Source organism: Balaenoptera musculus, chromosome 13 (assembly GCF_009873245.2).
Source record: "Balaenoptera musculus isolate JJ_BM4_2016_0621 chromosome 13, mBalMus1.pri.v3, whole genome shotgun sequence".
In the NCBI taxonomy this organism is placed as follows: domain Eukaryota; kingdom Metazoa; phylum Chordata; class Mammalia; order Artiodactyla; family Balaenopteridae; genus Balaenoptera; species Balaenoptera musculus.
Genome location: NC_045797.1, coordinates 64,213,085 through 64,225,444, shown reverse-complemented (window position 1 = coordinate 64,225,444; position 12,360 = coordinate 64,213,085). Strand labels below are relative to the sequence as shown.

Genomic DNA, 12,360 nt, shown 5'->3' with positions numbered 1-12,360 from the left:
GAGAGTGGACATCCTTGTCTTGTTCCTGATCTTAGAGGAAATGCTTTCAGTTTTTCACCATTGTGAATGATGTTTGCTGTGGGTTTGTACTATATGGCCTTTATTATGTTGTGGTAGGTTCCCTGTAGGCCTATTTTCTGGAAGGTTTTATCGTAAACAGGTGTTGAATTTTGTCAAAAGCTTTTTCTGTATCTATTGAGATGATCATATGGTTTTTATTCTTCAGTTTGTTAATATGGTGTATCACATTGATTGATTTGCATTATTGAAGAATCCTTGCATCCCTGGGAAAATCCCACTGGATCGTGGTGTATGATCCTCTTAATGTGTTGTTGGATTCTGTTTGATAGTATTTTGTTGAGGATTTTTGCATTCATATTCATCAGTGATATTAGTCTGTAATTTTTTTTGTAGTTATCTTTGTCTGGTTTTGGTATCAGGGTGATGGTGGCCTCATAGAATGAGTTTGGGAATGTTCCTTCCTCTGCAATTTTTTGGAAGAGTTTGAGAAGGATGGGTGTTAGGTCTTCTGTAAATGTTTCATAGAATTCATCTGTGAAGCCATCTGGTCCTGGACTTTTGTTTTTTGGAAGATCTTTAATCACAGTTTCAATTTCATTACTTGTGATTGGTCTGTTCATATTTTCTATTTCTTCCTGGTTCAGTCTTGGGAGGTTATACCTTTCTAAGAATTTGTCCATTTCTTCCAGGTTATCCATTTTATTGCCATAGTTTTGCTTGTAGTAGTTTCTTAGGATTCTTTGTATTTCTGCGATGTCTGTTGTAACTTCTCCTTTTTCATTTCTAATTTTATTGATTTGAGTCCTCTCCCTCTTTTTCTTGATGATTCTGGCTGATGGTTCATCCATTTTGTTTATCTTCTCAAAGAAGCAGCTTTTAGTTTTGTTGATATTTGCTATTGTTTTCTTTGTTTCTATTTCATTTATTTCTGCTCTGATCTTTATAATTTCTTTTCTTCTGCTAACTTTGCGTTTTGTTTGTTCTTCTTTCTCTAGTTCCTTTAGGTGTAACATTAGATTGTTTATTTGAGATTTTTGTTGTTTCTTGAGGCAGGCTTGTATAGCTGTAAATTTCCCTCTTAGAACTGCTTTTGCTGCATCCCATAGGTTTTGGATCATCATGTTTTCATTGTCATTTGTCTCTACGTATTTTTTGATTTCCTCTTTGATTTCTTTAGTGATCGCTTGGTTATTCAGTAATGTATTGTTTAGCCTGCATGTGTTTGTATTTTTTACGTTTTTTCCCTGTAATTGATTTCTAATCTCATAGCGTTGTGGTCAGAAAAGATGCTTGATATGATTTCAGTTTTCTTCCACTTACTGAGGCTTGATTTGTGACCCAAGATGTGATCTATCCTGGAGAATGTTCCGTGCCCACTTGAGAGGAAAGTGTAATCTGCTGTTTTTGGATGGAATGTCCTATAAATATCAATTAAATGATAACTTGTCTATTGTGTCATTTAAAGCTTGTGTTTCCTTATTAGTTTTCTGTTTGTATGATCTGTGCATTGGTGTAAGTGAGGTGTTAAAGTCCCCCACTATTATTGTGTCACTGTCGATTTCCTCTTTTATAGCTGTTTGCAGTTGCCTTATGTATTGAGGTGCTCCTGTGTTGGGTGCATATATGTTTATAATTGTTATATCTTCTTCTTGGATCGATCCCTTGATCATTATGTAGTGTCCTTCCTTGTCTCTTGTAACATTATTTTAAAGTCTGTTTTATGTGATATAAGTATTGCCACTCCAGCTTTCTTTTGATTTCCATTTGCATGGAATATCTTTTTCCATCCCCTCATTTTCAGTCTGTATGTGTACCTAGGTCTGATGTGGGTCTCTTGTAGATGGCATATATATGGGTCTTATTTTTGTATCCATTCAGCAAGCCTGTGTCTTTTGGTTGGAGCATTTAATCCATTCACATTTAAGGTAATTATCGAAATGTGTGTTTGTATTACCATTTTCTTAATTGTTTGGGTTTGTTTTTGTAGGTCCTTTTCTTCTCTGTGTTTAATTTTTAATTACCTACTTATTAGCAGGAATAATTGAGAGTTAGCTAAATTAAAGATTATATTTTCATCTGGCAGTTTAGCAGTCTGAGAGCAGTAGAGACCAGCCTTTGTAATATCCTACAGTCCAAATCTTCAGTCCTGTGCCAAAGCTAACAGGAACAGAGCAGTCACTGTGATCACACTGAGGGTAACGTAGAGGTCTCAGAGGGTAGTAATTCCCAATTTGGTTGGTTGTATTTTTTTTAAGGGGAAAGAGGTAAAGGAATGTCAATTTTTTCTTAACAGGGTTTCCTAAAAAATGATGAACTACATGCATAAATCACTACCCTTTGAGGTCATTAAAAGAAGTGATAAGAATTGTAAAGCAATTATACTCCAATAAAGACGTTAAAAAAAAGTGATAAGAGACTGGGGTTCATGAATTAGCTACTTAATTAACTGGAAATATGTTCACTCGGTATTTCTCAACATGCCATAAAACAAAGCTTTCCCTCTATATTACAAGCTGGTCATTTGTTCTGCATTGCAGACTGCTCTCCGAAGTTTTAGTGTCTCAGAACGTGCACCTGCTCTATTACATTTTCACATATCTTCTTCATGAATGTACATCCACATGCATTATATTTGGCAGGCTTGGCATTGACCTTGATGTGCGGCTATTTGCATGAGTGGAACATATGGCTGTCATTATGGATGTCAGGAGGTGTAGGGGAGCACGTGATCTAGTAATTCAAGCTGACCTTGGCCATATTTGGCTTACCTCACAAGGGGGTATGGCTTCAAAATTTGAGAAGTTGCATTTGATTTTTATACTTTAAATATCATTTTCTAAATATAAGGTGCTTGTAATGGACAGATTGAAGTTTAGAGCTTTTCGAGACTTTTTATACTTCTACTTCAGTACAATCAAGGACAGGTCTCAATAGGAAACTTTTAGTTGTAAGGGACAGAAACCCAATTCAAACTGGCTGTAAAAAAGGAAATTGGTTGACTATTATAATAACTGGGAAGTCTAGGGGTATTCCGATCTCAGAGTTAGCTGGATTCAAGGCTTGAAGAGATCATCAGGTCTTTCTCTCTTTTCTCATCTCTGCTTTTCTCTGCCTGCTTCAGTGTCAGAATGTCTGTTGTCAGAAAAACACCAGATTTTATTGTCCATAGACCTCACAATCCAAGAGGAAGAGATGTCACGTACTGTGGCCAAGCCTAAGCTCCCTAACCTCTTATGCTTCACTTCCCTTATCTGGAGAATGGAGAGAGCAGTAATGCCCACCTCATTCAGATAATGAGGGGTTAAATGACTTAATATTTGTGAAACACTTCAAATAGCTCCTGGCACATAGTAAACCCTCAGTAAATGTTGACTGCTTCTATTATCCTGACTTTAAAGGCGGTACAGGAAAATAAAACTGCCCAATCCTTCATAACTCACTAAAAGCAATCATTACTATCTAGAATAGAATGCTTTAGATTTAGAAAATCTAAAAACATTGGCATAATTACAATTCTTCATGTTTAGTGTGCTGAGTCCCGCCATTGAGCTTTTCAAATATCTGAGATATGAAATCATGTCTGTTCTAGCTCTGTACTTCACCTGTGTTAATAACCACATGTAGCGTTTGAAAGTTATTGAAAAGTATACTAGAACTTGCTCCTGTGACTGTAGCTATGCTTTTTTTTTTTTGGAGTCATTATAATTACTACTGTTTATTCAGAACTGTGTACAGTTACTACCGTTTACTGGATACTCATATGCCAGGTGCTAAATAATCCTAGGAAGTAGGCACTATTTATATTTTTACTGATGAAGAAACTGAAGCACAGAAAATATAAGTGACTTTCTCAAGGTCTAATTGAATTCAAACCAGATTTGTCTTGGATTTCGAAGTCCATGCTTTTTTTGTTTTTTTAATTAATTTATTTTATTTATTTTTGACTGAGTTGGGTCTTTGTTGCTGTGCGTGGGCTTTCTCTAGTTGTGGTGAGCGGGGACTACTTTTTGTTGTGGTGCGCGGGCTTCTCATTGCGGTGGCCTCTCTTGTTGCAGAGCACGAGCTCTAGGCACACGGGCTTCAGTAGTTGTGGTGCCTGGGCTCAGTAGTTGTGGCTCGCAGGCTCTAGAGCGCAGGCTCAGTAGTTGTGGTGCATGGGCTTAGTTGTTCCGCGGCATGCGGAATCTTCCCAGACCAGGGCTTGAACCCGTGTCCCCTGCATTGGCAGGCGGATTCTTAACCACCGAGCCACCAGGGAAGCCCCTGAAGTCCATGCTTTGATTCACCATGCTGTATTCTTCTCAGGAAGCTCGGAGAAAGAAGATATCAGAGGAAGACTTGGCATCATCTGGGGGAAAGGGGTTGAACCAGCATAGGCAGGAAGAAGTGAACAGAGGCTTTTGTGAGGGAGGTTTGGTTGCAGAACTCAGCGTCTGAAGGCCTACAATTTAGGTGAAAGGAGGAGGAAATGGAGTGTACACAATATCAGGATGCAGTCCTGTGTGGGAAAAGAACGTGCACCTGGGTGAGTGAAATTGGCTTCTGCTAAGGCCAAGAAAGGGGGCTGCCTGGATGGAGGCTGATGGGCTGAACCAGGATGTGAGTTTCATGGTAATAGATTAGTAAAAAAATAGGCAACAATTAGTTCATAAATAAGTGAGGTAAAAGAAGGGAGAAGCAATAAACAATATAAAATATTGTTAATAGTTAAAAAAATATTTTGAAAACCTAGAAAGTTACAGAACAGTGAAAACTCAGTAACAGCAGAGAAACTTACTAGTGGGATGGAATAAAGTACACCCACTTAAAGCACACTTCTGAAGGCACTAAATGCTAACTTCAGTCAGATTCCAGTTGGGGCACACTGAAGGTCTTTGACAGAGTCAGATTGTGTTGATTGAACTGACACATTGGTTTTTCCTGGGACAGTACCCTGTGTACATCTTAAGAGCCTTATACAACATTTCTCAAACTTGCCTGAACATAAGAACCACTTCCAACGTGCTTGTTAAAATATAGCTCTTCATGGGACTTCCCTGGTGGCGCAGTGGTTAAGAATCCACCTGGCAATGCAGGGGACACAGGTTCGAGCCATGGTCCGGGAAGATCCCACATGCCGTGGAGCAAGTAAGCCCGTGCATCACAACTACTGAGCCTGCACTGTAGAGCCCACGAGCCACAACTATTGAAGCCTGCATGCTTAGAGCCCATGCTCCACAACAAGAGAAGCCACTGCAACGAGAAGCCCGCTCACCGCAGCCAAGAGTAGCCCCTGCTTGCCGCAACTAGAGGAAGCCCGCACACAGCGATAAAGACCCAACGCAGACAAAAGTAAAATAAATAAATTTTAAAAATATATATATATAGCTCTTCAGCCCAGCCTGCAGAAATTCAGGGTCTGGTGAGGGTGGTGATTATGAAGAGACTGCCCCTGACAGAGGCAGGTTGTTAATCTTTAGTAGCTCCAGATATTTTCCTGTCTTACATCCAAATACAACAGAACAGAGACTAAAAGGGCATTTACCAAGGCCTGGAGGCCAGCGTTGTGATTTAACAGGGGACTGGGTGCCAGAAGGAACCTTAGAGGTGAGTGTTACTGAGGGTTGCAGACGAGGGCCAGGTGGAATTGAGCTCGCTGAGGAACAGATGCTTTGCATCTGACTGAGACTGCTCAGGAAAGTAGGTGTAATTATTATTAGACTTAACTACTTTAACTTTTTTAGAAAGGATAATACTAGGAATTTAAAGCATTCGCTTAAGTTTTAATAAATATTCTTTGCACTCTTATAATACTTGCAGACTATAAACAGACTGACTTTTCTCATTTCCTAAACTTTTAAAGACAAGATAATAAAGGAGAACTTCTAAGTATTGCCTTGAATACTAAGCAGGATCCCCTGGAGAAGTTGTGGGAGAAGGTTGGAAGTGGGCGGCATCAGGGGAAGGCACGAGAGATTGTGCATCTCCCAGTTCTCAGGCAGCAGTTCTCAGGGGGTGATTGTGGAGCCCCGAGGCTCCTCAGACCTTTCGGAGTGTCCAAGGTCACAACTGTCTTCACAACAATATTGAGATACTATTTATCTTGTCACTGTGTTGATACTGAATCAGCAGAAGCAATGGGGGGTCAAACTGTTGACCCCTTGACCGGAATCAAGGTCAGGACACCGTGCTGTGCTGGTAGTCATCCTGTGCTTCACCACCACGAGTTTGTAGCTTAAAAAAAAAGAAAAGACAGTTTTGTTTTTTGTTTTTTAAAATTTATTTATTTATTTATTTTTTGGTTGTGTTGGGTCTGTTAGTTGCAACACGTGGGATCTTCGTTGTGGCACGCAGGATCTTTCGTTGCAGCACACGGGCTTCTCTCTAGCTGTGGCGCACGGGCTCCAGAGTGCATGGGCTCAGTAGTTGCACCACGCGGGCTTAGTTGCCCCGTGGCATGTGGGATCTCAGTTCCCCAACCAGGTATTGAACCCATGTTTCCCTACATTGGAAGGTGGATTCTTAACCACTGGACCACCAGGGAAGTCCCAAGACAGTTTTGTTTATGAATGTCTTTGATAAAGCAGTATTATTGCTATTATTAAGTCTTCACCCTTGACAGCGCACTTTTTAATATTCTACGTGATGAACTGGGAAGTACTTGCGAAACACTTGTGCTGCATGCTGAAGTACAGTGGTTGTCTCAAGGAAAGCTAAGCGAGCTGCTTTTCCCAGGAAACACTGTTTTTACTAAGAAGAACTACTGACAGACTATGGGTATTCATACTTGGGTATTTGGCAGAAATTTTCTCAAAAATGAATGAAGTGAGCTCATCATTTCTAGGAAAATAATTGACAGTATTTCTTACCAGTGATAAAATTTTGGGCTTTTAAGAAAAAATAATGAGACTTTTGGAAATCTTTTATATGCAGTTATGAATTTGACAGCTTTCCAATACTTCAAGTACGGGGCTGAGAGTTTTCTTGTGAGATTATTGGTGATATTAATGCATATAATTTTTAATATTATATGAAATATGTCAACATTTGTAAATCTGCACATTTTCCAAATGACTAATGCATGATGTGAAAAATCAAGCATAGGTAAAAGATCCATTCAAAGTTCAAGATACATCAGTGAGTGGTGTTTTGTTTTTTGGTTTTTTTAGACCAGTGGATTTTACTGTAACAGAGTATTTAATGTAAAAGGGAAACATTCATTGATAGGATTTCAAATTCCACATTGCAGGTAACTCTAAGAAGCTACCACATTTTGAATTTTGATGTAGTATCAAACAATAATATGCACAATTAACTGAAAAAGCTATTAACATACTTCTCCCTTTTCCAACTACCTATCTGTATGAGGCCAAACTTTCTTCATAAATTTCAACCAAAACATCATATTGCAACAGATTGACTACAGAAGCCACTATGAGAATCCAGCTGTCATCTATTAAGCCAGACATTAAAGAGAGTTGCAAAAATGTAACACATTGACAGTTTTTTTTTTTTTTACTTTTTTCTTTGTGCCACTCAGCTTGCAGGATCTTAGTTCCCTGACCAGGAATTGAACTCGGGCCCCCAGCAGTGGAAGCTCAGAGTCCTAACCACTGGACTGCCAGGGAATTCCCAAGACATTGCCAATCTTTTCAAGACTTTTTTTTTTTTTTGGGAAAATATAGTTATTTTTCATAAAACATATTATGTATGTTAATGTAATAGATTCATTATTTTCTTTTAGAATGGATTAATAAATATTTAAATTTTATTCAGTTTAAATTTCTAATATGATAAATATTAATAGATGATAACCCACACAAACAAAAGCTTTTGGAGTCCCTCAATAATTTATAAGAGTTTAAAGAGGTCCTACAACATTGTAAAGCAACTATACTCCAATAAAAATTAATTAAAAAAATAAATATAAAGAGGTCCTGAAACGAAATGGTTTAAGAACTGCTAAGGTGTGACTAAGGGGAATGTTCCAAGATCCTTGTCTGGGCTTCCTTGAAGCCTCCCTCTTTATGTTCATCTCTTCTGTCTGGAATCATAAAAAAGACATCTAGGCTCTCCCAGCCCCCATTAATAGACCCAGTTCCTACCAGCCAACACATGAAAGTCTTTGGAACAGGAAGTAGTGATCAAAGATCTTCTTCGCCAGGCCACACCCTGACTCCCATATTATGGGATTAGGTGGGGAAAAACCCAGTTAATTAGAGTTCTCAGTATTTTTCCAGGGAGAAGCTGCTTTTTATTTTCACAGCTCTGATAATTTCCACTTAGGAGGTAAGGTTTTAATGAAGCTGTCAACTTAGTGTTTGGAATCAGACAGACTCACCTATTTCATAGCTTTAAACTTTGGGCAAGCCATTTTTTTTTAATAAATTAAGTAAGTAAGTAAGTAAGTAAATAAATAAATAAATTTATGGCTGAGTTGGGTCTTTGTTGCTGTGCGCTGGCTTTTTCTAGTTGCGGTGAGCAGGGGCTGCTCTTCGTTGCAGTGCACGGGCTTCTCATTGCGGTGGCTTCTCTTGATGCGGAGCATGGGCTCTAGGTGCGCGGGCTTCAGTAGTTGTGGCTCACGGGCTCTAGAGCGCAGGCTCAGTAGTTGTGGCACACGGGCTTAGTTGCTCCGCGGCATGTGGGATCTTCCTGGACAAGGGCTCGAACCCGTGTCCCCTGCATTGGTAGGCGGATTCTTAACCACTGCGCCACCAGGGAAGCCTGGGCAAGCCATGTTTTTTAATCTCTCTGATTCCCTGCAATTCCCTGCAATTCCCTATACACAAGGTAAAACTGGATTAACAATAGGTTTAATGGTGTTGTTGATACTTAGTAGGTGTGTTAATAGGTTTTGATTCTCATTCCCCTTGTTCCTATTAGAAATTTTCTTGGGCTTGGGAGTTTGAGGTGGCAGTTAGCTTCACTCTGTGAATCACGGCTGAATGACTGCAGACTCCTGTCAGAGAGAGCAGTTCAGCCCAACTGTTGGATATATTTGATTAAGTACATATTTTTATAATAAATCCCACCCTCCTACACACACACACACGCACACACACACACATTGCACAAAAAAGCAAGGTAATTTGGCATATGATCAATCATACCTTTTAGATTATCAGCTAATTTCTACTTGGCTCTTCAGAAAGCGGATAAACACTTTGATATCACGCAAGCAAGAAAGAATAGCCTTCAGTGAAAGTGTAGGTCCTTAGGGACTAGCTCTGTTCTTTTGAAGATATGTGTGCCATACTTTTAGATACGAGCACATAAATAAAGTCTAAATCATACCAGACCTTGTTCAGAATTGTCCTTCTATACTAAATCATTCTCCATGTGCTAATTTTAAAATGTAGTCTTGATCTTCTCTAGTTTTTTGGAGGGGAAGTTCTTTCTCTACTGAAAACAGAGCATTGAAAAGAGAGGGCCCATTATTGTTTTCCAGGGTTTTATTCTTTTATTCCCCATTCCTTAGCGGTATCTCCTGACCTCTGGTACTGTGGCTCCTGGAAGGCTGAGAGTCATTATTGTCTGGGGTTAGAGAATCCATATGCACAAGCACGTTGTCTCAAAGGACACTCAAAGTATAAATGCTTTGTGATGGAGTTTGGGGAGAAAAAGACATTAAAAGGGAGTCTTAAAACTTGAAAACAGTTTCATATCGCAGTAGTTTATACATCATGAAGTCATCTGGTGTCTCCCAGCAGTTATCATACCTGGATTTTCTGTGACTTGGCTTTCCCCCCACCACTCCTGACTGAGACCTAGACTCTTCCTTACTCTTTACTCATCGTCTTTCCCGTTTATCCACATTTCTTCTGTCACCCTCCTATAGTACACTCTGCTTGCTTTCAACTCCTAATGATTGGTCTAGGGTATATTCACTTCTCCCTCTCTCTCTCTTTCTCTCCATTTTTGATGTTACCATTTTCCCTTAAAGACAACTTCTCATACCAGTTTAACTTATGACCAAGTGCCCATGACTTTCAGGTGTGAAATACATGAAATTTAGAAAGTGGAGAGAGAAAATGGCAAGTGAAAGGGTAGGACACTGCTTTAGAGGTCATTCACCTCAATTTCTGGGGGAGTGTGAAAGCTTACAAAGTGCCAGTTTGTCTCCGAGCTCATTGTTTCTGTGCACGTTCACACACACACACATACACAGTAGAAGCTCGGGCTTGCTTTCATTCAGTCCCATTCTCCCAGCACTCAATGTCCTGCCGTTGTCTTCCAGACTGCTTTGGTACAGTTTGCCCCTGAGGAATGAACCTGATACTTGTGTTCGGCTAATGGTACCTGAAACTAGCAGCCTCCTCAAATGCTTGAAATTAAACAAAATACTCTTTTGATAAAGCCATATACTCAGTGTTTGGAGTGCAAAAGATCATTTAGAAAACCATTTCGTAGATGAGTGCCTTTGTGTTGCAATGACTTGTTTGTTGGAGGTTGACCTAGAACAGCATGCAGGCCACTTCACCTATCAGCACTCTTTTTCTTGTAAAGGACTCCAGTTCATTTGACTATAATGGGATTATTCCAGAATGAGTCACTAGAAATAATCCTGCTCTGAAAAACCTAGAGATGAATTGTAAATAAGTCCCTGTATTTGGAGTGAGTTAGCAAATAAGAGAGTACTTTGAATTCAGTAGAGGAAATAGACAAATTAATTTGATGTTCTTGGTTTTATTGGTAGGTGAATCTTTAGGTGGTTGTCATATTTAAGGTAGGAACAAGTATATTCTGTGCAGGAGTGAAAATAGATTAGAATTCTGTTTTTAATCTTTATCATACACATGGCCTATTCGAGTTCTTATAAAGCATAGCTGTACTTGTACAGGGGCTTATTTATGGTATCAGATTCGAATAAATGTTCATTCTCTGCTCTCTCCGGTGGTCTCTGCCATTTTGGAGAGTATCTGAGTACCAGAGACACTCTGAGATCATCTAAAAGTATCTGAAATACATAATAAATCTGTTTATTAATAAATCAGGTAGTATTTACCTAGCAGTGATTAATACGTTTTAGTTAGATGCAGTAAGTACAGCAAACAGCATGAGTTTTGTTTGAAAATCAAATGTCTTGCATATAATTAAGACTTCATGAAAGTAAATGTTGGGATGTTGCTTTTGGCTTTTAATTATTAAATAAGCATTATTTATTTTTTCTTTCCAAAGGAAGAAAAAGAATTTGATAAAAGGGAAAAGTTGCCCCCCTTAATGAAGTAATTCAGTGAACCTTCTATTTATGTATTGTAACCATATGTATTCAGCCAGAAGTTTTTCTTCTCTTCTCTCTCTCCTACAACTAAATAGCTTTGGGCAGAAGCATGCAACCTTTTTGCTATCAAGTTTCTCTGAAGTAAGGCCAGAAAGCTTTAAAAATATTTTGATCAAGATGGTTTAGGAGTCTGGTTATGACTCAATTTGTTCTGACTGATTTGATTGAATAACATCTTGGATTGTCAAAGAAGTGATGTAATGAGTGTTTTCTCATTCTGCAGGATATTCTTAGACTAACAAATGTATCTCCCACCTACTATAATATAGAGAACTTCCCTTCTCCCCCAGTTGAGGAGCAGTTCCCCTGCTCAGAAACTGGTCTCCTCTTACTTATAGTGGGATTTGTTAGATTCTTGTCCTTTTCTTTCTCCTGAGGAAGTTTGAACTTGCTACCTCTTACTTTTTTTGTTGTTGTTGAAATTTTCAATTTTAATTTCATAAAAACTTGAAAAAAATTTCAAACTTACAGAAAAGTTTTAAGTACAGGACCAACTGTCTTTTGTATCCTGAAGTTTTGGAAAGTAAGTTGTAAACATAGTGCTTCATCGTCCTCAAATACATGGACGCTCTCCTACATAAGTACAATATGTGCATTAACATCAGAAAATTAACATTGACGTATTGCTGCCATCTAATCCTTATAAGACGGCCTGTGAAAACTAGTCAATTGCCAAAAAAAGAAAATTTGAGCGCTGCATTATGCAAAAAAGGTCATGATAATTCACAGTTGAGAGGTCTCCGTATAAAACAGAAAAAACATATATGCGTACTGTATGGCAAATGAGGAGGCAGGTGAAGATGATCACGGTAATGGGACTGTTGTCTGTGTGTTTGCCTAGGACTCCAGAGCGTCTGCATTCACTTTGATGCTGAATATGTGAGGTCTTGTGATGACTCATCATGTGACGACCAGTTAGTGCCAGCCTTTGGCTTTGCATTTGGCCCTGGTACCTTTTCTCAGAGTCAGCCATCTTGGTCTTGTTGGTCTGCTTCTTGACATAGCCTCTTCGAGTTCAGCCACTTAGTACAAAGTGCAGGTATTTCAGACCAGCAGAGGGATTCCTCAGTGCATGT

At 39.0% G+C, this 12,360-nt stretch overlaps 1 protein-coding gene across 5 annotated transcripts in view; it reads left to right on the top strand.

Moving 5' to 3' along the window:
* Positions 1-12,360, top strand: part of TTC27 (tetratricopeptide repeat domain 27) — a 178,198-nt gene that overhangs the window by 91,507 nt on the left and 74,331 nt on the right. The gene's annotated exons all lie outside the window — the stretch shown is intronic.